The sequence below is a fragment of the Triturus cristatus genome, chromosome 4_2 (genome assembly GCF_964204655.1).
Source record: "Triturus cristatus chromosome 4_2, aTriCri1.1, whole genome shotgun sequence".
NCBI lineage: Eukaryota > Metazoa > Chordata > Amphibia > Caudata > Salamandridae > Triturus > Triturus cristatus.
Window position 1 is genome coordinate 64,865,906 of NC_140586.1, and position 27,805 is coordinate 64,893,710.

The 27,805-nt window shown below is 42.8% G+C and overlaps 1 protein-coding gene across 2 annotated transcripts in view; it reads left to right on the forward strand.

Moving 5' to 3' along the window:
• The window catches only part of LOC146832982 (complement C3-like), a 1,287,425-nt gene that overhangs the window by 510,844 nt on the left and 748,776 nt on the right, over nucleotides 1–27,805 (forward strand). The window lies entirely within an intron of this gene.

Sequence of the window (27,805 nt, forward strand, 5' to 3'; positions counted from 1 at the left end):
AGACTGCATGCATAGTGGATAGGGGTTTGAAGAAGTCCATGTGCTAAGACCTGGCTCAGTGCATGAATACTTAGGCAGTGACTGAATCATTAGAGTACTGGAAAGAGAGTGTCTTGGTGAATTTATAAGTGTTTGGGTTTTGGCACAGTGAATGGATTAGTACATGCTGTTGAATGGGTCTCTAGAGGACTGCAAAGGAAGTGACAGGATGTTTCCTGGAAGTGTATGGATACTGACTAGGGAATTGAAGGTGTTTAGTATGTTAGAACACTACATGCATACTGCATAGACATTTGAAGCAATCTATTTGGTACTTAGAAACTGACTAAATAATCAGACTACTTCTAGGACAGTGCTTAGGTAAAACTTTTAAATTTTCAGTTCTGCCACAGTGAACAGAATAGTACATGGTACTGCACCTTAGTGTCAAACCCTGACTCATTTTATCAATGCATATGCAAAGACTAGCTTCTAATGCTACTAAAACTTGAGAGGTTTTAAATTAGTTATCTGTCAGCAAATACACGATGTTACCAAATGCTTCTCTCACAGTGGTTCCCAAATGCACACAGACTCACAGTGTGATTCTAGACAACAACCACTATACCTAGGGGTTTGCCAAAAATCATTCACTACTGTGGAAGTGGTAAGGAAATTGCACACAATCTTCATATTTGAGGACTGCACTTTTATGTCAAAGCCTGACTCATATAATCAAAGCATAAGCAAAGACTGGCTTCTAATGCTACTAAAACTTGACAACATGACCGGTTTTAAAACAGTTATCTGTCAGCTAATATACGATGTTACCAAATGCTTCTCTCACAATCCTTACCCAAATGCACACAGACTCACAGTGTGATTTTAGACAAGCAACACTATCCTAGGAGTTTACCAAAACTCATTCACTAGTCTGGAAGAGTTAATGGTACTGCACACAATCTACATATTTAAGTACAGCACATCAGTGTCAAAGCATGACTCATTTAATCAACGCATAAGCAAAGACTGGATTCTAATGCTACTAAAACTTCCCAACATGACAGGTTTTAAAACAGTTATCTGTCAGCAAATACATGATGTTACCAAATGCTTCTCTCACACTGATCCCAAATGCACACAGACTCACTGTGTGATTCTAGACAAACAACACTATCCCTTGCACTATACCAAAACACATTTCTTCATCTAGAAGTAGTACTACATTTTAGTATAGAAACATAACATAACTCATTTCACAAATTCATAAACAATGACTGGTTTCTAATTCTACCAAAATATGAAAACAGCACAGTTATCTGTCTACAAACACATAAAAAACACAAATGTTTATCACAGAATGGTTTCTACATGCACACACATTGTAGAGAAAAAAAATTACTCCCTACACTTTAGCAGGAGAAATACATTAGTCTGATTAAAATCAAAATAGTCTCCATACATCCCCTCACAATTAAATAACTCATCTTTCAAGTTCTTTTGTAGATTAAGAAGTATATCAATCACTCACCATATTTTCTTTTACAGAATCTCTGCACTGTTCACCTCTCAGCAAAAACAAAGAATGGAAAAGTTTCCCTTTCATTTTCCACACATATACATGTAAACATCAAATCACAATCCTTCACACATAAACTCAAAAGCAAACACACATTTCTATTGGTTAAACATTTCAACCCTTTCCAACTGAAATACATTTCAACCCTTCCCCCAATCTGCCTTCTACCTGTTACCATAGAAACAGGTCATGGAACACTGCACTGAGCTCACAGGTCACAAGTTCAGCACACAATATTACTAAAAAAGACAGGAAGTGTGCTTGACTTTTCAACATATCAGCTTATCATATATAATGTTCCTTACAATCTGTTTTTGTTAACCAATAAGAATCATACCTTTAAAAAACAGAAATATACACCCTACCTTTCAGTGTAGAAAGTAGTCATACAACCAATGATTTCTTGTCTTTTTTAAAAAAACATTGCCGTGGATCCGCACACCCAACACGCGAGAATCCGTGCACCCAACGCGTTAGGATGCGCGCACCGTGCGCGTATTTTGCCGTTTAAAAAAAAAAAAAGGGGGCCCTAGGGGGTGCGTCTGGGACCCCCTAAGCACCTCTAGAGGGTCAGAGTATTTCCACTCTGCCCCCTTTATATGTTTTACACACTTATTCCCCTTGCTTCTTCAGCCTCGCTTTTACCGAGGCAGAAAATGGCCGCCAACAGTTCCTGGTTTCGAATGTAGGAAGACACTCGACAGCCAATTAGCATTCAGCGCACGATCGGGAGGGTGCGTGCTTGGTTCGGGGAGGGTGCGCTTACGGTGCGGGTAGGGTCCGCGGATCCACCCCGGCCATAGATATCACTAACTTTTTTACCCTAATTTTCGCAGGAACTACTGAACAGATTCGCACCATTTATGTAAAAGGCATGAGTCTGAACTGAGGGCTACCTCTTTGCCAAATTTGGTGTCATTCCGTTCAGCGGTTCGGGCTGTAGCTGCGACAACATATCCTATGGGAAATTGCATGGGGAAAATGCGTTTTGGGACCCCCCTTTTTCTCGGCCCCCGCTTGACGAATCACCACAAAACTTTCATGGTAGGAGCGGGGCGAAGCTGGCCAAAAGTTTGGAAAATTTTGCGAAAATTCTTCAATCGGCGCCAGACTTATTGGAATAGAATGTTGCCGATTTCCTATGGAAAATAGGTCCTAACTATTACTATCTACTGGCGACCGCCAGTAGATAATATATATATATATATATATATATATATATATATATCTATATATATGTGATCAAGGCCGTTTTCCGGCTGAAACGCGTCATGGCAGACGGAAGGGAGTCACTAATACAATAAAGATTTTTGTATTTACCGACGAAGAGGAGTTTGTGCATTCATTTTCCACCATTCAGCGAAAGTTGGTGAATGCTTGAAGCTAATATATATATATATATATATATATATATATATATATATATATACATCTCACTGCTGCTGTAAACCAAGGTTTTATTTGAAAGTGGCAAACAGCATGATCACACCGGTAATTACAACCTTGATGACGACACGTTTCGATGTCTTAACCTCTTCTTCATAGGCGGCTGCTTGAAAAGTCACTTAGGAAACCAGCATGCCTTGTTTTATGTTGTCCCCGCCCATAGTGGATGTTGCTTAGTGCACAGGAGCAGGCTGGAATATGTAGTTCATACCCTCAGTGGGTTTCATGGACTTCTATGGCAGCAATTGTGTCATTACCCTTTGTAGGGCTCCGGAAAGGTTAAGACCTCGAAACGCTTCGGCATCAAGATTGTAATTACCGGTGTGATCATGGTGGTTGCCATATTCAAATAAAACCTTGGTTTACAGCAGCAGTGAGTACATCCAGGTATGCTTTGGGCAGTTTGGTGAAGAAAATATATATATATATATATATATACATATATATATATATATATTCACAGAAAAAACCATAGGTTTCAGGCACGTTATAGTTAGGAATTAGCATTTAAAAAACCTCAGAAATTCACTGAAAAAACCATAGGTTTCAGGGGTGTTATAGTTAGCTGGACTTTTCACTTGTACAAAACCATTGAAATTCCCCTGTTATAGTTAGTTCAGCTAACTATAACTCGCGCGCCCGCAATGCACTGCTGATGACGTCACATATTACATCACTCATGACATGGTCAGTGACATCACTCATGACATCACTGATGACATCTCAAATGACATCACTGATGACATCATCCAGTGAATGTGTGTTTTTCTGAAAATTAAATATGTTTTATATATGTATATCTCAAGGTCGATGGAAGAATAAATGGGTATATAAGTGTCTAAATGGATGATTTGTTTTTGAAAAATTGATTGTGTAACTGACTGATTAAGTGTATCATAGTGAATACATGGCTTAGTGAGTAATATTTAAATATTTAAATATCTGTATCAGTCTCTCACTTTGTGTATAAGTGGCTGCATGGGTTGGTGAGTAGCTACATGGGTGTCTATATAGGTTATTAGTTGGTTTTTTGAGTATCAGTCTGAGTGTCTGCATGGTTCGGTGGGGGGTATTACGTAGTGCATAGGTGCATGAATGAGTGACACTCTTTGTATGTGTTGAAGACAGCATGTGTGCAGGACTTTATGGGTGGATGAGTGTGTGTATGGGTGTGTTAGTGAGTGAATGACTGTCTCAATAGTGTCTTTATGAGTAACTACATATGTTTTAAACTAGTATACGTGACTATTGGTGTATATAAGTGAGTATATGTGAGAGTGAGAGATTGAAAGAGTTCCTGTATGAATAAGTATGTGTTTCTATAAGTGATTGTTTAAAAGACTAAGTATGTGTAAGTTTCCGTAGAAGTAAGTGTGGTGGTGTGTGTATAACTGTATATGCAAATAAATGTATGTTTGATTCTTTATTAGCATGAGTGACTATGTGTGTGAGTAACTCTATGGATGAGTGGCATTGTGTAACAGGATGTATAGGTGTATGAGTACATATGATGAGTGAATACATGTATGAGTGACTGTATAGGACTGTTGGTGAATGAGTGGATGTGTATGTGGATCTTAGAATTACTGAAGAGGTTGTTGTAACTGGTATTGGTATGTCCATTGTTTTGAAAAGTTTAGTCTCTATTTTTGAATGTGTGTATCAAAGGTTATATTAGGGTGAGAGGAGGTCTGCCACTCTATCACAAGGATGATGTCATCAGTGATGTCATCAGTGATGTCATTTGAGATGTCATCAGTGATGTCATGAGTGATGTCACTGACCATGTCATGAGTGATGTAATATGTGACGTCATCAGCAGTGCATTGCGGGCGCGCGAGTTATAGTTAGCTGAACTAACTATAACGGGGGAACTTCAATGGTTTTGTACAAGTGAAAAGTCCAGCTAACTATAACACCCCTGAAACCTATGGTTTTTTCAGTGAATTTCTGAGGTTTTTTAAATGCTAATTCCTAACTATAACGTGCCTGAAACCTATGGTTTTTTCTGTGAATTTCAAAGGTTTTTTAAATGCTAATTTCTAACTATGCCTACAGAGAAAGGACATGTGAAGAAAGAAGAAAAAATGCACAGAAAGAAAAAAAAGAAGTGCAGAAAGAAGCAACAGAAGTCCTCAAAGACGGAGAAAAGTGCAGGAAGAAGGATAACGTGCAGAAAGAACAAAAAGAAGAGCAGAAAGAAGCCTTGTTGCAAAATCATCCTGTACCCTCAACTTTTTCAGACGGATACTGGTGGTAACTGAGTCTGACTAACCAGTCCTAGAGCCAGTGCTATGTTAAAAGACACTTAGAATACAGTGAAAACACCTACATACACTAGGGAACATTATGCGTTGGGGTCCCCCTGTGATTAGCATGACCTCCTCTGTAAGCCCCTAGTATATAATAGGGCAGGGGGATTAAAACTACCTCTTAAAACAGGCCACAGGGCGTTTTTGCACACGTTAACTCAGGCCCCGTCCCCTCCCTTCACCACTGTGTAAACACGCCCTGTGTCCGTTTTTAGTTGGGAGATTAAGTTCATTTGAATCCTGAGGGTCTCTAGGGTCCAACTAGCCCACTAGGTACCTCCAGTAAGTGCCACAGAGCTGCGTTGCAGAGAGGTGTAAAAAGTGGCATGGCCTGGACCACCTCTCTGCAATGCAGCTCAGTGGCGCTTACTGGAAGCACTTGGTGGGCTAGTTAGCCCCCAGGGGCCCTCAGTATTGAAGGAAAATGATATCCCCAATTTAAAACGTGCCATAGAGCGTGTTTGCACACGTCACCTCAGGCCCCGTCCCCTCCCTTCACCACTGTGTAAACGCGCCCTGTGGCTGTTCTAAGTTGAGAGATTAAGTCCCCTTGAATCCTAAGGGTCCCTAGGGTCAAACTAGACCACTAGGTACCTCCAGTAAGTGCCACAGAGCTGCGTTGCAGAGAGGTGTAAAAAGGGGCTTGACCTCAGAACACCTGTCTGCAGCGCAGCTCCCTGGTGCATACTGGAGATGCCTGTTGGGCTAGTTGGCCCTCAGGGACCCTCAGTATTGAAGAGGAATTAATTCCCCAACTTACAACTCGCCAGGCGGCGCATTTGCAGAGTGCTGCAAGGAGGGGGCGTGGCCTCCGGCACGATGCCAGTCTTTTATTTATTTTAATTTTTTAAGAAGGGGGGCTGTGTGGTTCCCCTTCTTATTCTAATTTATTGGCCCTGATGACCCCATCCCCCAGGGCCTGTCTCCTAATTATATTTTTTTGACCCCAATCCCCAGGGCCGGCCACTGTTTTTTATTATTTAAAAAAAATATATATTTATAGACACACCTAGGACATGCTGGACAAACCGTGCGTACCTATCACCATGATGATTTGAGTGATATTCATTAAAAGGCGACTATGCATACAATGAATCCACGTGGAATGTATTTACACCACTAGTGAAGCTCTGACATGTCTGATGCCCTACCGTGCCTAATCCCGGTAGACACCCTTGTCGTTTATTTATACAAACATGGGTAGCTATTAACGGGCACATTTAATACACATGCACACCAAGCCATTCAAAGGGGATTCGACAAAAATTCGACCAAAACTATGCAAGAAACCCCCCTCACGGTTAATAAAACACACATCCACTGCCGGATGTGTAATACTTTTTATTTTACTCTCTGGAAAGGGGACGAACATCACTTGAGAGTCACAGCGCGCTCCTGGCAGAGCCCAATGCTGTGTTACACCCACCATTGCCTGCTGAGTGCCACACACCTCTGTGTTGTATTCCAGTAGCTAGTGCATATGCTATGACACTCTCTAGCCCATGTGCACTGTAACACCACCCTGTGAACATGACATGCCACACTTGTCTTCGCACGGGTTATATTGCCCCATCTAACGTGCCTTCCTCGATGCCTATGTTATAACGCACAGTGCTATGCCATACATATTACAATCTGGGATCCATATCTTTGTCACAGTGCATATGCAACGTTACACTCCCCAGCACATATTTTATATTACAACTTTAGAGACTAGTTAGGTTACACAACACTGCCCTGTGCATATTACACTCCAAGGCGCATATCGCATAGCACGCGCTAGTGCCTGTGCTATCTCGCGCTCTCCAATGAATCTGTCATTGCGCACAATGTATTGCATATTATATTTCACGCCCGGTTCATCTTATATCACACTTTTTGGTGCATAGTTTATACCATACACTATATCTAGTTTTCATTTTCAATCGTGCTCTCAGGACTATGTTCTATATAACACTGTGTTCACCTACCCTTTTCACGGGCATTACATTTTGCGATAGGGGGTGGAGGGTCAGGGGGTGTTTCTGCCGAGTGAGCCCGGAGTCACAGTCACAAACGTCCTCTTCTTCCTGAATAAAAGTGAGATTATGCTGCATACTTGTTCATATTTTAATTAGTTCGCACAGACACACGTTTTAAAAACAATAAAGTTCCTAATACCCGCCTTCTCTGAACAGTTAGCTTGCTGCCCCATCCCCCTCCTCCCTATCCTCTGTTGTGTGAATCCATGGACTAGCCTCCTCCCTCCTGCCATGCATGGTCTGATGTGCTGCTACTGCCCTCAATTTAGTATGATGTACCAGTCCACTCCTCCTGCCCTCCATTGCCCAATTATATGCCCCATCATTGACCTCCTGCTTAAACTCTGTGCTTAGTTTGCTGCCCCTATTCTCCTTCCCCCTGCCCTCCGATGTCTTTGTGTATGCCCCTGCTCCATCCTTTTTGCCCACCATGTTCCATGGACCTGCCACTCCTATCTACTCTGAGTGTTCTGTTGAGCTGCCACTCCCCTCCCACCTGCCTAGCATTGTCAAATGACTGTAACCTGTCCCTGCCACCTCCACCCTGCCTGTCCACATGCCATGCCCCTAGCCTCTTCCTCCTGTCCTACATGGTCCATTGTACTGCCACACCCTTCTGCCCTCCCTGGTCTGTTGTGCTGCAACTGCTCCTCCTGCCTGCCCTGTGCGGTCTGTTGTGAGGCCCCTTCCCCTGAACTTTCTTGTCTGTGCACAGGTCCTGACCCTCCCTTCTATCCTCCATCGTCCTTTGTGCATGCCCCTGCACCCTCCTTCTTGCCCATCATAGCCATTGTGCTACCACTAACCCTCCAACTTGCCATGCATGGTCTTCTGTGCTGCCATGGCCCCTCCCACCTTCCCTGTGTGGTCAGTTAGCTGCCCCTGAACCCCTCCCACCTTCCCTCCATGGTCTGTGTGTATGCCATCACAGTCTCACTGTTGCTCTTCATGGTGTCTCTTGCTTCTAGTGCCCATCCTGCCTGACCTCCATGGCTATCTTGCTGCTCCTGCCCTGCCCCCTTGCCCCCAGCCCTCTGTTTACATGTGCAGACCCCTACTCCCTCCCTCCTGGCTTGTCTGTTCCATTGTAATGCCCCTGATCCATCCCTCCTGCCCTTTATGGTCTGTTATGCTGCAGCTTTCTCTCCTGTCTGTCCATTATGGTCCTGCCTCTTGCCCCTCTGTTCTCTGTTGTCCATGTGCATGATCCTGTCCCCTCCCTCTTGCTTTCTATGGATTGTTGTGCTGCACTCCCGTCCCGCATGCCCTGTGTGGTGTATTGTGCTGCTGCAAACCCTGATGCCTGCCCTGCAGGGTCAGTTTGGTGCACCTCTCCATGTCCCTCCTGTCCTCTGTTATCCAAGTCCATGTCCCTACCCCATTTCCTTCCATGATCCAATGTACCATACTTGCGAACATTTTGAACTTGGTAAGAGGGAGATTTTGAAAAAAAACTGGGGTATTGATTTTCCCCTTTGAGTTACATTGAAAAATTGGAGATTGTAGACAGGAGACAGATAAAATAAAGCCCATTTGAGCTTAAAAACATTGGACGTTTCCTGGCTGAATCGGGTCTGTTGGCATGTATGGTTGTACTACCATTGCCTCTTCCTTCTGCCCATAATGGTCTATTACATTGCCACAGCCTCTCTTGCATGTCCTGTATTGTTGGTTTGTCGCCCCTGCCCCCCTTTCCACTGCCCTCCATAGTCTGTTGTGCTGCCACAGCCCTTCCTGCCTGCTCAGTGTGGTTAAATTGTTGCCTTTGCACCCTCCTACCTGCCTTCAATTTTCAGAGTCCGTGCCCCTGGCCTCTGCCTCTCAACAGTATCCTAATGAACAACTAGATTGCTAACATTCTATATTTATTACAAAAGTGTGGAACACCTGACGTCATCTTGATGTAATCAAAACTGTAATACCTAGAACATTTCCTTTAGAAATTACATATATGAGAGGGTCTTATTGGCATCAAAATTATGGTTAGTGCTCTAAAAGACTAAAATAAGGACATATTTTCTGAGTTTTCAAATAGCGAGAAAGCACTTTTAAATTATTTGTTACCTTTATGTTTTTTTATCCAGTTGACCACTTGATTAAATGTTGCACTTAGGGGAGAGGATGTGGTGTTACTTCCAGAACTGCAGACTTTGCAAGTGGGGAACCAGGTTGGAGTTTCTGCTTCAGCTCGACATTCTGTGATTCTGGTCAAATCACTTAGTCTCCCCATGTCTACAACCAAAATGAATTTGTTCTTGTGTGATGTAACCAATGCTCATGTAAAGCACTCCAATACCTGATAAGTCTGCACTATATAACACTGCAAAAACACAAAATAATAAGTGTTTTGCACACTTCTGTCATTGGGCTATATTTGGGCTACATCTGGGTGATTTTGGGCTACATTTGGGCTCTTTTGTCTCCGGTGGCCATCTTGGGAGATTTATTTGTTATGAAGTTTCCTAATTTCCTCATGTACTGCAGTCTCCTCAGTAGGAAATGCTTTCAGTTTTTTACTTTGATTCCATCATGAAGGTATTCAGATATGTCACACATTTGCCATAAATTCTGAATGTTAGCACTCTAGTTGCTCATTAGATCACTGTAGTAAAACTACTGTTCACCATGGAAGTCTGCTCCTGGTATTTAAAGTGCATGTTTCAGTCTGCATGTCAGAATATTTTAATGAAATAGAAGAGGATTTGAGAAGTCACTCAAAATGTGCCCTCATTTTCTTTCTTCAGCATTAATCATAATTTCTATGGCAAAATGAGCCCCCTCATTGTGTTCCTTTTTAAATTAAATGTTTTAAGTGTTACCAGTTTATTCCAATCAAGATGGCTTCAGGTGTGCCATACTTTTGTCATAATGAAGACAGTAAGCGCTCTAGTTGTTTTTAAGAACACTCTGGGACATTCTGTCATTGGGCTATACTTGGGCTACATCTGGGTGATATTTGGGCTACATTTGGGCTCTTTTGTCTCTGGTGGCCATCTTGGCAGACTTATTTGTTATGAAGTTTCCCAATTTCCTCATTTACTGCAGTCTCCTCAGTAGGAAATACTTTCAGTTTTTTACTTTGATTCCAAAGGCATTCAGATGTGTCACACATTTGCCATAAATTCAGAATGTCAGCACTCTTTTTGCTCATTAGATCACTGTAGTAAAGCTACTGCTCACCAGGGAAAACTGCTGCTGGTATTGAAAGTACATGTTTCAGTCTGCATGTCAGAATTTTTTAATGAAATAGAAGAGGATTTGAGAAGTCACTCAAAATGTGCCCTAATTTTTCTTTCTGCAGCACTAATCATACTTTTTATGGAAAAATGAACCCCCTCATTTTGTTCCTTTTTAAATTAAATGTTTTAAGAGTTACCACTTTAATCCATGCAAGATGGCTTCAGGTGTGCCATACGTTTATCATAAGTAGGACTGTTAGCGCTCTAGTTGTTCTTTGGAACACTCTGGGAAGCTGCAGTAGAACACAAAGGAATCAACTGACAGTCTCTGCCCTTGTTGGATGTACATGTTTTACTGAGAATGTCAGACTTCATTCTCACATGACTGAGAAAGATAATGTGAAATTACAGAAAATAAGCTCTCAGTTTAGCTTATAGATCACCTTCCAAACCTCTGTGGGAAAAGCATAAGAAAATATTTTTCTCTCAATCATGATATCCCAGCAAAAGGCTTTTTCACATGGTGAAATCACCTTAGAACATACCACAATTCCTAAAATGAGTATGGTACCAATGATTTATAATGTAACTAAAGTCTTAAAACCTTCTATTAACTGCAATGCTTTTTAATGAGGTGCTATCATGTATATTGGTCCCAAGATGGCTGCCAACACTTCTTGGATGAAGTGCTGACAGCCAATCAGATCTCAGGATGAGATGTGTGGGTAGGCTCCGCCCACATATATATATGATTTTACTTTTGATTTTCTCAGGAACTACTGAACAGATTGACACCAGACCTGCAAAAGGCACATCCCTGACCTGAGGACTACCTCTCTGCCAAATGTCAAGTAATTCTGTTCAGCCGTTCGGGCTGTACCTTGGACTAAAGGTCCCTATGGAAAATTGCATGGGGAAAACGCGTTTTGGGACCTCCCTTTTTTCTCAGCCCCCGCTTGACGAATCCCCCCGAGACTTTCAGGGTAGGAGCGGAGCGGAGCGCCCCACCTATTTTGAAAATTTCGCGAGGATTCGTCAACCGGCGCCAAAGTTATTCCAAATAGAATGTTGCGGATTTCCTATGGAAACACGGTCCTAGTTTTGATAATTTCACGAAGATTCGTCAACTGGCGCTAAAGTTATTGGGAAAAGAAAAAACACTTTTCCTATGGAAACTAGGTCCTAACTATAACTATCTACTGGCAACCGCCAGTAGATAATATATATATATATATATATATATATATATATATATATATATATATATATATATATATATATATATATATATATATATATATATAATCTACCGGTGGTCGCCAGTAGATAGTTATAGTTAGGACCTAGTTTCCATAGGAAAAGTGTTTTTTCTTTTCCCAATAACTTTAGCGCCAGTTGACGAATCTTCGTGAAATTATCAAAACTTGTGGCCCGCTCCGGTCAGCTGCTATCCTAAAAGTTTCAGGGTGATTCGCCAAGCGGGGGCCAAGAAAAAAGAGTGGTTCCAAAACGTGTTTTTGCCATGTTATTTTCCATAGGAAACTTTAGACACGGCTACAGCCCGAACTGCTGAACGGAATTACACCAAATTTGGCAAAAAGGTAGCCCTTGGTTCAGAAAGAGTCCTTTTTGTTAAATGGTGTGAATCCATTCAGTAGTTCCTGAGAAATAAAATCGGAAAATGAATTTTCCATAGGAAACTTTAAACACAGCTACACCTCGAACTGCTGTACGGAATTACACCAAACTTGGCAAAAAGGTAGTGCTTGGTTCAAAAAGCGCCCTTTTTTACAAATGTTGTAAATCCGTTCAGTAATTGCTGAGAAAATCAAAAAATGAAAGTTTCGATATCTAGAGGCGCGGTAGATCCGCGGACCCACCGACCACGAGCTTTATTCTAATTTGCTGTCAACACTCCAAACCAGGAAGTGTTGGCAGCCATCTTGTGACTCGGTAGAACCGAGTCACAAGCAAAGAGAAAAACAAACGCGAAAACAAGAAAAGGGGGCAGGATAGAAATACCCTGACCCCCTATGCCTGCTCAGGGGGTCCCACAACTCCAACGGCAAATCCGCGCAGGATCCGCAAATCCCGCCGCAACAACAAAAAAAACAAAGCACGGGCTCCCGCGCTTCGTTATTATTTAGCCCCTGGGTGGGTCAAGTCCCGAGGGCATTCTGAAATGTAAATGCGGGGGCCCAGGGGGAGCCCTGTAGCCCCATCACCCCCCGGGGCTTTTCCTAAATATTTGCAGGGGGCACACGGCCCACCGCAGCCCCTGGGACCGCCACTCCAGGGGCTTGTTTTTTAATGTTTGGGGGCCTCCAAGGCCCCCGCAGCCCGAGGACCACCACCTCCCGGGGCTTTTATCCAATTTTTGCGGGGGCACATGGCCCCCCCCAGCCCCGGGGACCGCTACCCCGAGGCTTGTTTTTAAAAAAAAACCTGTGTGGGGAGGCTCGCCCCCCCTTACACGCCACCTCGCCGGGGCACTAAAATGCAAACTTGGGGGTCCGTTACAGACCTCCGAGCCCCGGGGACCACCACCTCCCCGGGGCTGTGCATTGGATGGGAGGGGGGCCGCGCAGCCCCCCTCCTGTGATGCCTGTGATGGCCCTGGAGACCACCAGCCCCCAGGGCTGGCTCCTGCAGTGTCCCGGGGTGCCCACCCCGGGACACTGCTGTTTGCTTTGGCAGGGCGGGAGCCTCGTGGCTCCCGCCCTGCCATAGCAAACTGTGGTTTGGATTTTGGAAGAGAGAGCAGGAAACCTGCTCTCTCTTCAAAAATCCAAACCAGATTGCTTTTCCACACGGGGAGCTGCATGTCAGCAGCTCCCCGTGTGGAAAAGCACTGCTGGCTCAGGCAGGAGGCGGAGAGCCGGCTGGGACCATGGGGGCATTGGGGCTCCTCCCACGGTCCCCAACGAGAGGCCAGGCCCTGGGGGATAGGGTCCCTGGGGCAAAGAGTGGCCCGGGAGGGGGGCCACACGCCACCCCTCCCCATAATATATTTTTTTCTTTTTTTTAAAAAAAAAACACGCAAAGGCTGGCCTCGGGGGATGGGGTCCCCGGGGCCATAAATGGCCTGAGGAGGGAGGGGGGGGCACACAGCCCCCTCCAAATATATTAAAAAAATAAACACTGGCCATGCCCCGGGGATGGGGTCCCCGGGGCCGAATATGGCCCTGGGAGGGGGGCCATGCGGCCCCCTTCCATTTTTGAAAAAACATAAGAAATCAGGGGTTAGGCCCTGGGGGATGGGGTCCCCAGGGCCCATAAAATAGGAAAGGAAGGGGGGCCACACAGCTCCCCTTCTTAATTATTATTATTTTTTTAAAAGACCGGCATCGCCGAGGCCCCGCCCCCTCCCAACAACACCTTGGGGAATTAATTCCCCTATGATACTGGGGATCCCTGGGGCCCAACTAGCCCACCAGGTACCTCCAGTAAGCGCCACAGGGCTGCATTGCAGAGAGGTGGTCGAGGCCAAGCCCCTTTTTACACCTCTCTGCAACGCAGCTCTGTGGTGCTTACTGGACGTACCGGGTGGGCTAGTTGGACCCCAGGGACCCTCAGGATTCAAGGGGACTTAATCCCCCAACTTACAAAGTGCCAGGGGGCGTGTTTGCATAGTGGTGGAGAAAGGGGGCATGGCCTTTGTCTACCTCTCACCAATCCCACTGCATGGGGCATACTGGAGGTAAAAGGTAAGCTAGTTGGCCCCTAAAGGACCCCCAGCAGTGAAGGGGACTTCAATCCCCATCCAAGAGAGCGCCAGGGAGCAAGTTTGTAGAGTGGTGGGCAAAGTGGGCGTGGCCTAGTACGAGTACTTACCAGTGCTGCTGTGTGGGACTGACTGGAGGTAATAGTTTGGGAAGTTGGCCACCAAGGATGTCCTTGGGGGCCAACTACCCCTCTTGTTACCTCCACTAAGTCCCACACAGTGGGATTGCTAAGACGTCTTCGGAGGCCATGGCCCCCTTTCTCTACCACTCTGCAAACCTGCCTTGTGGCAGACTACGGGATGGGGGATGAAGTCCAATTTAGTCCTGAGGGAGTTTGGGGGCCGAGAATCCCTCCTGGTACCTCCTGTAAGTCCTACGCAGTGGAATTCCTGAGCGTTGGTTGGACGCCCAGCACCCTTTCTCCACCACTCTGCAAACACGACTACTAGTTGAAGTAGCATATTTCTGCACCTCTGACTTCGAGGTAGTTTTAATCCCCCTGCCCTATTATATACTAGGGCCTTACAGAGGAGGTCATGCTAATCACAGGGGTACTCCAACGCATAGTGTTCCCTAGTGTATGTAGGTGTTTTCACTGTATTCTAAGTGTCTTTTAGCATAGAACTGGCACGAGGCTTGGTTAGTCAGAGTCAGTTACCACCAGTACCCGTCTGAAAAAGTTGTGGGCACAGGATGAGTTTGCAACAAGGCCTCTTTCTGCTTCTCTGTTGGTTCTTTCTGCACATGTCTTGCTTCTTCCTGCACTTTTCTTCCTCTTTGTGGACTTCTGCTGCTTCTTTCTGCATCTCTTTTGCTTCTTTCTGTGCGTTTTTTCTTCTTTCTTCACATGTCCTACCTCTGTAGGCATAGTTAGAAACTACCATTTAAAAAACCTTTAAAATTCACTTAAAAAACCATAGGTTTCAGGCACGTTATAGTTAGAAATTAGCATTTAAAAAACCTTTGAAATTCACTGAAAAAACCATGGGCCTCATGTAGGAAGCCAAATACCGGTCGGTAACGGCCGATTTTCGGTAATTATACCGTTACCGACCGGTATTTTGGCTTTTGAGATGTAGGGGGAGAATTTCATGATTCGGTATTTACCGAATCGGTAAAATTACCGAATCGGTAATATTACCGATTCGGTAAATACCGAATCATGAAATGAGATGTAGGGGGAGTGTGTGGTGGGTGTGGGGATTCGTTATTTACCACCAACTAAAGGTTGGTGGTAAATGACGAATAGGTGACAAAAAGCATTTTTGTGCACGTTTAAGTGTGCAATGTGGCTGACATACATGCCCTTAGGGCATGTATGTGCGCCACATGTGCACACATGGCCGAATCAGGGGTGCAACAGGGTGTCAATGTGACACCCTGCCACCCTTGCATGTGCTCCCCCATTACCGAATCGGTATTTACCGATTCGGTAATGAGGCATACCTTCCCATCAATGGGAAGGTATGCCTCATTACCGAATCGGTAAATACCGATTCGGTAATTACCGAATTTTTCCGAATCGGTAATATTTACCGACTCATTACCTACATTGCATTTACCACTTCATAAATACCGAATCGGTATGATTCGGTATTTATGAAGTGGTAAATGCAAGCCCACCTACATAAGGCCCCATATGTTTAGGCACATTATAGTTTGAAATTAGCATTTATAAAACCTTAGAAATACACTGAAAAAACCATAGGTTTTAGGGAAAGTTATAGTTAGTTGGACATTTCACTCGTACAAAACCAGAGAAATTCCCCTGTTATAGTTAGTTCAGCTAACTATAACTCGCACCCCTGCAATGCACTGCTGATGACGTCACATATTACATCACTCATGACACGGTCAGTGACATCACTGATGACATCACTCATGACATCTCAAATGACATCACTGATGACATCACTCATGACATCATCCATGTGATAATTTGATGCATCTTCTCACACCCTAATATAACCTTTGATACACTCACTCTAAATTACAGACTGCCATTCTTAAAACCATAGACACTCCAACACCAGTAACTACATACCCACTCACTGATTCTTAGGTTTACACACACATCCACTCACTCACCCGTAAACTCACTCATACTTATGGTCACTCAGTACAGTACTATCATATGCACTCATACACCTATACAGACACTCACACACTGCCACTCATCCATAGAGGTACTCACAAACCTAGTCAGTCATTCAAATATTTAATCACACTGACATTTACTCAACTATGCAGTTATACAGACACCAGCTTACTTACTCATACAAATACTAGCACATTCATACGCTCTTATACAATCACTGATACAAAAACACACTCATCCATACAGCCACTCTTACAATCACACACTCTCAATTATAGCCATTTATATACTCCAACACACATATATACTGCCTTTCACATATGTAGTTACTCAACATGTAACACTGAGATATACATTCACTCACTAACACACCCATACACACACTCACCCACCCATACAGTCTATCATAGATGCACTCTTGAAACCATGCACCCAGTGAATCACCCACTCACACATCTATACACAGAGTCACACACACCCCACCCACACAAACACTCAGGCAGCCATACAGATACTCAGACAACCAATCAATAACCCATATAGACACTCATGTAGCTATTCACAAACCCATGCAGCCGCTTACACACCAAAAGACAGACGGATACAGACACTCACACAGTTTAGTCACTAACCCATGCATTCAGTAAGATATGTTTAGTGTTTTGAATGTGGCTTCTCACCAATAAGCCACACCCAATCCCTGCACTCCCACCTGGGAGGCAAATATACCACTGCACCTTTGAATAATATACACTTTTGAGCATGCCTTACTACCCCTGGCACAGCAAGACTTCAACAAAAAACAAACAGCACCTTTTGAAAAGGGGTTTTATTTAACAAAATGCAAAGATTCTATCACTTTTAGACTAAGGCTTGGGGTTTATTACATAATACTCTCTAAACAAAGGCTATCTCAGATACCAAATGCATAAGATTCAAATATATGTAGCAAACGTATAATAATCAATAACTGAGCAAACTATAATACTGAATAATAAACAAGCAATAACTGATATAAGATAAGATACACTGGACGTCCTGCAAGAGATCAGAAATATATATATATATATATCTATATATACACACAGTAGAGGATCACTCTGAATGTGCACCTTCCCCACCACAAAGAAAACACCTCAAATGATCAAAGCCACTGGCCACACATCACAATGGCAATAACCACAAAACTTAATACATCACCTGATGCATACACTGCCCACTTCTGGCCGGGGGAAGTCTTCACACAGCCGGGGATCAGAGCTCAGCAATCAGGGTTCAATCCGAGATAGACACGTCTGCCCTCGCTCGGAATCCAAACTCCCAGTTTCTCAGCCTGCAACCCTCAGCTTTAAACACACTAGATTTGTGAAAGACCTTCTCCCACCGCCAGAGGAATTTTACCAGAACTGGCCAAGTTCCAAGTAAGCATCCTCATGGCAGTAAGGAGCTCTCAAGTCTCTTCCTCCATTCGCACTTCTTCCAGCCTCTGTCTTGACGAAGCTCTCACAAGACCTTCCACAGTACACTAAACAAAAACAATCGCTCAGGAAAACAGCAAGACCTTGAATGTGAATAACCCAAACAACTTGCAAGCACTGCTGTGCACGCAGCAGCAAGGCAGAGTCAGACATGAGGCCCTGTCAAAGGCAATAGTCAGCATCTATAATTCTCATACACACAACTTACAAGCACCACTGTGCACACAGAAAAGTTTGAAGCAAGGTAAAGTCAGAAAGCAGGATGACATGAGGCCATGTCATAGCCAATAGTAAAGACAGCAAGATTACAGAACGGAAGAGAAGCAGGCATATGCAGGACCATCCTACATTAAGGCTAGGGTAAAATAACACACTAAAATCAATTAAAAATGGTGGTAGTTGGAGGTCATCCTACGGTGCCAGACTACAAAAGTGGCTCTTTCACTACATTCCACCCCATGACCTTCGACTATTACCATTCACATATATCAAAAACAAAATTCCTCAACTAAAGGCACAACTATGTCATTTGTTAATTGAAAGCAAAACCATCCAAAACGACATGTCATAATTAAAAGAAGAATGCATTTCCCAAATACAAGTGAAAAGCATAAAAATAACTCATACATATCTGGATACTTGTTGAATGGATACACAAAATAAATGAATCAAGCTTTTGAACGCTCCTAATGTCTCTAATGGTTAAACTGGAACTTCTACCGCTAAGGTAGCCAAACTAATATGAATTGCCTGCTGAAAAATAAAAGCAACATCAACAGTTTTTTCTCTGTTCAGTCTCTAGCTCAGATAATATCTGCTCAAATTGCAGCACAACGTCTCAGTTGTTCACCTTCTTTTGTGTTTTCACCAACAGTTCTTCTGTGTGAAAGACACACAGCTCTCATTCATTATCTTTTCATCTCATGTCAATAAAACAATTTCAACTGCAGCATATTCTGCAGCTCACTATTCACTTGAAAACAAAGCAGTCTGTCTGTGTGAAAGGCACACAACCTTCTCGCTTGTCGCGTCATCTCCATCTCCAACACATCAGCTCAAAGGAGGACCCCATCAGGTCCGTTAAGCAAAGGAGGACCCCATCCGGTCCGGTCAGCCACAGGACGTCAGCCTCCACTGTCCGGTGATCACTCCAAGCTTGAGGGGGGGAAGGGGAGGGGAAGGGGGGAAGGGGGGGAAGGGGGTCTCACTCACACGGGGACTGGGCATCACGCACTCCAACACGTCACGGTATCATGACCTGAAAAAGAAACAAGCATCACTCTTCTTGCAAAGAATATTTTTCAAAAGCATTCCCATCTGCATAGCTCTCCGCTGGCTCTGGGGAATTATCTGAGAATTCTACCCACACTTTAGCCTCTGAATCCTTGGTATTTGAATGAAACTCTCTTTTTCCCTGCACAGCAAGAAGGGCTGGGGCAGTCTCCTTCTTGACAATTTTTTCACTCACTGCTGAATACATGCTCCCTTTATCAATTGGCAGCAGCCCAAGGCACTCCATCTGCTCTGGTAATTTTCCTTTAGCCCTTCACCTTTTGTGGGACTTGTCTGGCTTGTGCATTCTGACACATAAGAATCACAAATCTGAGAAAATCTAGGGGATATACATCCCTTCATTGTGTGCCCACCTGTTTGCATGATCTTTATCTCCTAGATGCTCATATTTAGATATGCACACAAAATCTGAATCGTGTCTCCAAGATTTTAGCCTTGTCATCTGTAAAGAAATTAAATGCTCTTTCATGCACAGTAACTGTAGCTGCGCTTTGCAGTACAATCTGGGGAATCCTATATCTTAATCTCCACTTCTGGACTTTTATTAGGACCTGAGAAATCACATTGCATTTTTTCCTTTCCCTGTTCATTATAAAAACTATAAAGAACACGCTACACATTTCTGAATTGACTACATTTCAGTTTCTAAAATAACATTCCTCCCTGTAAAGCAAAATGTATTATTCACTAACATGTCTAAGTTATACTATGAACAGTGATCGTTAAATCTAAAATAAAAAATAAAAATAAACTGGTGTGTTCATTTTCCTCACGTTTTCTAAACCCAAATTTTTTCACATCTGACTCATCCTAGCTGGTCAAAACAAATGGCTTGAGTACATGTTTAATTCTCTCTTCCCAAAAAAAAAAAAAAACCCTAACTTGTTTTCAAATTGCTTTAAAAATACATCTCTTCATCTAATGTTCAAATCTGGTACAATGATGGCAAAAGGACACCTTTTAACTCCTATTCTCTGAACCTCTTTCCTACTTCATTTTTTCAAACTGTCAGAAGCTGCTCTCTGTGTGTCTTTCAATCCCCCTTAAGCGCTGCACCTCCTCCGTAAGGCTTCCGCGGAACCTTCTGGGCCCCTTACCAAAAATAACAAGCAGAGCCTTCTTCCTCTGCTGCCTCTAGCCCCCACCTTATCTCCTCCAAGGCCAAAGTGCTATGCACACTTGCCAACTTTAGTCTGCTCCCATCTGCTCTGCGACTCTCCCCATGGGGGGGAGGAAACCTGCGCCTTTGCAAGCCTCCCAAACATCTATCTTAAAGAAGCCTCTCTCTGTCTACTGGGGGGAGGAGCTGGGATGGCCCCTCCCGTAGGAATTCCTCCTCAGTCTTCACAGAAAGCCTGACCTCTTCTCAGCGCTGCTGGATGATCTCACTGCATGCCTCCCAAACATCTAGCTTAAAGACGCAAGCACTTCACCATCCCTGACTGTGTATTTCATTTCTCCTCCTGCGCCAGATTTTTACGTGCCATCCACACCCAGGACACATTTCGTGTCTGAGACGGAAAACAGCCTCACATTTTTTTTTTCTCAACCCTTTCACCTCTTGTCAGAATGAAACAGAATTCACAAGCTAAATATTTTATTCAACACTAATACACCTCTGTCTCCCTTTCTTCTGTTCTTATCTCAAAACTATAAACTGCCCCTTATCAGACCATGAGTCTGTATTTCACTTGTCCTAGTGCACATTTAAATGTGTGTCTGTGCATCACAAATTCACACTGGCCTGAACAGTCACAGAACTGCCTTTGATTTAAACGCACATTTCTTTTTCCTGACATTTCCCTCATGTTAAATCACTTCCTATGTTAAAACAATGTATACATTCTAATACTTCTAATCAAACCATATTGTTTACATTTGTTACATTTTACAAATTAAGAACAACCATGACAACAAGAAACTCATTCCAGGCATTTTCAGAAAAGGACCAAATTCATTAGTTTGCCTGGGAAAGCAATTGCAAGTGCTCCTTTTATTTTCTCATGTTCTCAAAGAAACCAACCAATTTCAAGCGCTTTTTCCAAAGATGTCAAACAAAGAACATCCCACATTTCAAGGTTCCAGTCAATTCCAACCTTTAAACGCACTGTTCTCCTATTAACCCTTCCTCTGCTTTTCCTATACTTATTTTGCATGATACAAACCATATCCTTTTTCTACCACAGTCTTGTAAGTTTCCCACTTATCTTTGCAATAATTTATTCTGACAGGTTAACATTGCAGAGGTATTTTTGGCTCCATGTCTCAAATTCACACTGCAGCTGAACATATTTTGTATGCATTTCTTAATAAACACCTGAAAGAGATCCAGCCCTTTCTGCCTACCGTAGCAAATTATTTATAAGCACTTTTTACAAAACACACTTAAACACACAGTCCAATTCTCACTCAACCCAGCACCATTAGCTCACTCACGTGCTAGCACACCATATGGGCTACCTCCCATCCAAATATATACATATATCAATTGGTATCTGAGAGTCCGCTTTTAATTTCTAGAAAACATATTTCTTCCCCTTTTAAATCAGCGTTCACATCCTGCCGACTATGCCAAAAATGTTTTGAATGTGGCTTCTCACCAATAAGCCACACCCAATCCCTGCACTCCCACCTGGGAGGCAAATATACCACTGCACCTTTGAATAACATACACTTTTGAGCATGTCTTACCACCCCTGGCACAGCAAGACTTCAACACAAAACAAACAGCACCTTTTGAAAAGTGGTTTTATTTAACAAAATGCAAAGATTCTATCACTTTTAGACTAAGGCTTGGGGTTTATTACATAATACTCTCTAAACAAAGGCTATCTCAGATACCAAATGCATAAGATTCAAATATATGTAGCAAACGTATAATAATCAATAACTGAGCAAACTATAATACTGAATAATAAACAAGCAATAACTGATATAAGATAAGATACACTGGACGTCCTGCAAGAGATCAGAAATATATATATATATATATACAGTAGAGGATCACTCTGGATGTGCACCTCCCACACTACAAAGAAAACACCTCAAATGATCAAAGCCACTGGCCACACATCACAATGGCAATAACCACAAAACGTAATACATCACCTGATGCATACACTGCCCACTTCTGGCCGGGGGAAGTCTTCACACAGCCGGGGATCAGTGCTCAGCAATCAGGGTTCAATCCGAGATAGACACATCTGCCCTCGCTCGGAATCCAAACTCCCAGTTTCTGAGCCTGCAACCCTCAGCTTTAAACACATTAGATTTGGGAAAGACCTCCTTCCACCGCCAGAGGAATTTTACCAGAACTGGCCAAGTTCCAAGCAAGCATCCTCATAGCAGTAAGGAGCTCTCTAGGTCTCTTCCTCCATTCGCACTACTTCCAGCCTCTGTCTTGACGAAGCTCTCACAAGACCTTCCACAGTACACTTAACAAAAACAATCGCTCAGGAAAACAGCAAGACCTTGAATGTGAATAGCCCAAACAACTTGCAAGCACTGCTGTGCACACAGCAGCAAGGCAGAGTCAGACATGAGGCCCTGTCAAAGGCAATAGTCAGCACCTATAATTCTCATACACACAACTTACAAGCACCACTGTGCACACAGAAAAGTTTGAAGCAAGGTAAAGTCAGAATGCAGGATGACATGAGGCCATGTCATAGCCAATAGTAAAGACAGCAAGATTACAGGACGGAAGAGAAGCAGGCATATGCAGGACCATCCTACATTAAGGCTAGGGTAAAATAACACACTAAAATCAATTAAAATGGTGGTAGTTGGAGGTCATCATAGGGTGCCAGACTACTAAAGTGGCTCTTTCACTACAGTTTAGTCACTCACTTATAGAGTCAGTCACGCACCTACTAAATCATCCATTCAGACACTTATACACCCACTCATTCTTCAATACGCCTTTCCCTATATATATTAAACATATTTAAACTTTACAGAAACACACAGTCACTGGATGATGTCATCAGTGATGTCATTTGAGATGTCATCAGTGATGTCACTGACCATGTCATGAGTGATGTAATATGTAACGTCATCAGCAGCTCATTGCGGGGGCGCGAGTTATAGTTAGCTAAACTAACTATAACGGGGGAATTTCTCTGGTTTTGTACGAGTGAAATGTCCAACAAACTATAACTTTCCCTAAAACCTATGGTTTTTCAGAGAATTTCTAAGGTTTTTTAAATGATAATTTCTAACTATAACGTGCATGAACCCTATGGTTTTTTCAGTGACTATATATATATATATATATATATATATATATTACCTACTGGCGGGGTCGCCAGTAGGTAGTTATAGTTAGGACCACGTTTCCATAGGAAAACCTCAACATTCTATTTTGAATAACTTTGGCGCCAGTCGACGAATCCTCGCGAATTTCTCAAAATAGGTGGGGCGCTACGCTCCGCTCCTACCCTGAAAGTCTCGGGGGGATCCGTCTAGCGGGGGCTGAGATAAAAGGGGGGTCCCAAAACGCGTTTTTCCCATGCATTTTTCCATAGGACCTTTAGAACGAGCTACAGCCCGAACGGCTGAACAGAATTACTCAAAATTTGGCAGAGAGGTAGTCCCTAGGTCAAGGAAGTGCCTTTTGTAGGTTTGGTGTAAATCTGTTCAGTAGATTCTGAGAAAATAGCCTTTAAATCAATATATATATCTGAGCCCGCTTACGGTACGCTTACCGTACGCTTACGGTAAGCGTACGGTGGCGTGCGCGAGCGCGATTCTGATTGGCTCTTAGATCTTAGTAAACATTCGAATCGGCCGAAACCAGGAAGCGGCGGCCGCCATTTTCTGTGTTTCACTCTGAAAAAAAAAGAGTGAAAACAAGAAAAGGGGGCAATGAGGAGAGTTACAGACCCCCTTACATTTGTGAGGGGGTCAAAGAAGGACTGTAAAGTATAAAACAAACATTTTTTGATTTTTAAAAAAAATCACGGGGTACGCGTACGGTAAGCTTACGGTAAGCGTACGGAAGAAACATGGCGTGCGCGAAGGAGATTCTGATTGGCCCATAGATCTTAGTAAACATTCGAATCGGCCGAAACCAGGAAGCGGCGGCCGCCATTTTCTGAGTTTCACTCTGAAAAAAAAGAGTGAAAACAAGGAAAGGGGGCAATGAGGAGAGTTACAGACCCCCTAACATTTGTAAGGGGGTCAAAGAAGGACAGAAAAGTACAAAAAAAACATTTATTGATTTTTAAAAAAATCACGGGGTACGCGTACGGTAAGCTTACGGTAAGCGTACGGTAAAAAAAATAAAAATAAATAAATGAAAATCAGATTTAAGAGTTTAGAAATTAGGGAGCTCTAAAAAGAGCTGTTGCGTTTATGAAGTCATTTTTTTAGTGGTACCTACAAGTAAGTACCGATGCAGAGTCTAAGGTTCAAGAGGAAGACTCTGTTCCCTTCATCATTGAAGTGCACACCATCTCCTCTATAAATGTCTTGCATGTCATAACGCAAGTTGTTGTGGTAAATGGCACCCATACCATAGTCACGGAGGAAAGCAGAAACAGATTTGTTGACGTGCTTTCTTGCTTTGTCAATCTGTGGACAGAAATGATTGGACCAGTTCCATTTTTGCCTTTGGCATATGTTGGAAAACACAAAGGCAGTTTTAGGGAAAAGTGTAAACAGTTGTGCAAAGGTGTCCTTCATAAGCATTTCCAGACCTACCCCAGTCAAAGTGCCTAGGTCATTGCCACCACAGTGCACTATTATGAGGTCAGGGTGTTGGATTTGAATGAAGGATTTCACCAATGGCATCAATTGGTGCCACTTTAACCCTCTCTGACCAATCCATTTAATGTCTACATTTGGCAAAGCAAGGTCTCTCACCATATCTGTTTTCTCTGCAAACTTTTCACTCCAGAAGACATAGCTGTGCCCTACAATCCACACTGTGAACATCTTCAAAGGAGAACTGGATGCACTCAGGAGGTGTCTTTCAGTAGAATGGCAATATGAAAAGAAAGACAGTTTGGAAATGGAGGCATACATATTTTTTTCAAAACAAAAAGAACTGATTGGCTGTTTCATACCATTCTAGAATAAAAACTAGGCTGTATGTGTAAATTAATAGAAGCATGTTTTGTATTGGTACAAAAAAATGTGTAACCAAAGAACAGTACTATGGATTTGCTGTTAGGTTTGAAAAGTCAAGCACTCTTGCTCTGTGGAATTGAAACATTGTGTGTCGAACTTCTGACCTAACTCAACACAGCAGTGTTCCATGAGCTGTTGCTATGGTAGCAGGCAGAAGTCAAGTTGGGGGAAGGGTACTAGGCAGAAGTCAAGTTGGGGGAAGGGTACTTTTGGAAAAGGGTTGGTTTTCAACCAATAGAAATGTGTGATTACATTTGAAAAAAAGGGGGAAGCACTGAGATTTGAAACTTACATGTATATGTGTGGAAAAATAGAGGGAAAGTTTGCCATTATCTGGTTCTGCTGAGAGGAGAGAGGTGAACACAACAGAGATCCTGGCTCTGATAATCTGCTGTTTGAGTGTCACATTTCTTTCACAACTAACTAATTTTAAAGGTGAGTTTACAGTTTGAGAGGGGATGTATGTGGTAACTTAAGAAATGAATAATAGAAATGGGAATTGTTTTTGTTGTAGTTACACATGGTGGTTTCATAATGTGTCAGTCTGTAAAAGTGATTTACACTTGCCCCGAAAAAAAAAAGAGCAGTAAGTGTGCTTTCAAATTGGCAAAGAAATTTCGTTTTGGGACTAATGTGAAAACATGACTCTGTGTGCATAGAAGAATTATAGGCAGAGATTTATTGCGTCTTGCTCTGGTGATTTCACAGTTGCATTAGATGGAAAGGGGGAGCGAATTTTTGGGGGAAGAAGCAGAGTCTTAGCACACACCCATGTGCTTGCCATGTATAGTCATGCACAGTATTTAGAAGCGAGTGGGGTTTTCAGGTTTAAGTCTGTAATGCAAATACATTCAGCATCACTAAGGCTGGTTGCCCTTGCTGAAGTGTAGGCAGTCACAGAGAATACACATGGTGGTGGTCTGAAAAAACAGCTTGGACATGTGCATTTAAATAAATCAAAAAAAGTGGTTTCATAATGTGTCAGTCTGTAAAAGTGATTTCCAATTGTAAAAAGTGATTTTCACTTGGCCCGAAAAAAAAAGAGCAGTAAGTGTGCTTTCAAAATGGCAAAGAAATTTCGTTTTGGGACTAATGTGAAAACATGACTCTGTGTGCATAGAGGAATTATAGGCAGAGATTTATTGCGTCTTGGTCTGGTGATTTCACAGTTGCATTAGATGGAAAGGGGGGCGAATTTTTGGGGGAAGAAGCAGAGTCTTAGCACACACCCATGTGCTTGCCATGTATAGTCATGCACAGTATTTAGAAGCGAGTGGGGTTTTCAGGTTTAAGTCTGTAATGCAAATACATTCAGCATCACTAAGGCTGGTTGCCCTTGCTGGAGTGTAGGCAGTCACAGAGAATACACATGGTGGTGGTCTGAAAAAACAGCTTGGACATGTGCAATTAAATAAATTAAAAAAAAAGGTTTCATAATGTGTCAGTCTGTAAAAGTGATTTTCACTTGCGCCGAAAAAAAAAAGAGCAGTAAGTGTGCTTTAAAAATGGCAAAGAAATTTCGTTTTGGGACTAATGTGAAAACATGACTCTGTGTGCATAGAGGAATTATAGGCAGAGATTTATTGCGTCTTGCTCTGGTGATTTCACAGTTGCATTAGATGGAAAGGGGGAGCGAATTTTTGGGGGAAGAAGCAGAGGCTTAGCACACACCCATGTGCTTGCCATGTATAGTCATGCACAGTATTTAGAAGCGAGTGGGGTTTTCAGGTTTCAGTCTGTTATGCAAATACATTCAGCATCACTAAGGCTGGTTGCCCTTGCTGGAGTGTAGGCAGTCACAGAGAATACACATGGTGGTGGTCTGAAAAAACAGCTTGGACATGTGCATTTAAATAAATCAAAAAAAGTGGTTTCATAATGTGTCAGTCTGTAAAAGTGATTTCCAATTGTAAAAAGTGATTTTCACTTGGCCCGAAAAAAAAAGAGCAGTAAGTGTGCTTTAAAAATGGCAAAGAAATTTCGTTTTGGGACTAATGTGAAAACATGACTCTGTGTGCATAGAGGAAGTATAGGCAGAGATTTATTGCGTCTTGCTCTGGTGATTTCACAGTTGCATTAGATGGAAAGGGGGAGCGAATTTTTGGGGGAAGAAGCAGAGGCTTAGCACACACCCATGTGCTTGCCATGTATAGTCATGCACAGTGTTTAGAAGCGAGTGGGGTTTTCAGGTTTAAGTCTGTTATGCAAATACATTCAGCATCACTAAGGCTGGTTGCCCTTGCTGGAGTGTAGGCAGTCACAGAGAATACACATGGTGGTGGTCTGAAAAAACAGCTTGGACATGTGCATTTAAATAAATCAAAAAAAGTGGTTTCATAATGTGTCAGTCTGTAAAAGTGATTTCCAATTGTAAAAAGTGATTTTCACTTGGCCCGAAAAAAAAAGAGCAGTAAGTGTGCTTTCAAAATGGCAAAGAAATTTCGTTTTGGGACTAATGTGAAAACATGGCTCTGTGTGCATAGAGGAATTATAGGCAGAGATTTATTGCGTCTTGCTCTGGTGATTTCACAGTTGCATTAGATGGAAAGGGGGAGCGAATTTT